The sequence below is a fragment of the Apaloderma vittatum genome, unplaced genomic scaffold, assembly GCF_000703405.1.
Source record: "Apaloderma vittatum isolate BGI_N311 unplaced genomic scaffold, ASM70340v1 scaffold26232, whole genome shotgun sequence".
Lineage (NCBI taxonomy): Eukaryota > Metazoa > Chordata > Aves > Trogoniformes > Trogonidae > Apaloderma > Apaloderma vittatum.
The window spans coordinates 4,738-5,843 of NW_009704503.1; positions in this window are offsets into that span (position 1 = coordinate 4,738).

The window sequence follows — 1,106 nt, forward strand, 5'->3', positions numbered from 1 at the left end:
GAATAAATCCAGCTGCTCCTAAGAGCTGGAAAACATCACCAGTTGCTCCACCGGGCTCCTCATCCCATGTCCCTAGCGCTGCTGGGGGCCTCCCCGAGACAGACGTGGGTCGGAGGGGCAGAAGAGAGGCCACCAGACCATTTTCTATGGGAATTTCTAAGGAAAAAATGATAAAAGAATCAGCTTGGACAATTGCTGCCTCATCTCCCGGCTGGAGATTGGGGCATCCCTGCGACGTCGCTGCACAAGCCACCTTCTGCTCTCAACGGTATCAAACCATGTGCTGCTTTCATGCAAAGGAGAAATTAAAATCTAAGCTGGCTTTATTTAGTGAATAAAGCTCCAGGATGGGATTTCTCACCTCCAGGGGTTGTCGGGCAAATAGCATCCTTCCCTCGTGCGCTGGTTTTCCCCTTAGGATACAGAAAAGGGAGATGCTGACATTAGGAGTGACTTGATAAACCAGCCCTCATCCTCTCCAGCTAAAGACAAGGTGGCTGAGCCCGGGGTCTGGCTCTGCTTTACGCAGCAGTTGAGCGGAAAGGAGCAAGAAAAAAAATACTTCGCAAATCTCCCAGCCCTAAATGACCCCGCTAAAGCCAGCCAGCAGCCCGTGGGCACGCCGCAGTCGGCTCCATCCGGGGCAGGGAGAAGTGAAATCCCTGCAGAACTATTTCTGGGCGGAGATGATTCACCCGGCGGCTGCGTTCCCGGGAGCGCATCGGCCACCAAAAAAAAAAAAAAAAAAAAAAAAGGAAAAAAAAAAAGAAAGAAAAAGGGACTCCCTCCAAAAAAAAAGCAAAACCCAACAGAAAAACCAGCCGCGCTTCCTAGAGTTATGCAAAGCCTGAATGGCGAAGCAGAAAATAAACCAGGTATTTCCTCATTGCTAAACAACCTGAATTTGGGATGAGGTTCTAAACGTGCCTGATAAAACCTGGGCTCGCTACGGGAATCATTTCCCAGGGTGGTTTCCTCCCCAAATCTTGATGTTTTCTTCCTCTCCAGCCAGCCTCAGGATCCTTCTGCCTCGAAGGGGCCCAGGGAGGAAAGGTTGAGCCCCGGCAATATTCCCCGCCTTCGTTATCTCGGCACGTCAGCTCTGG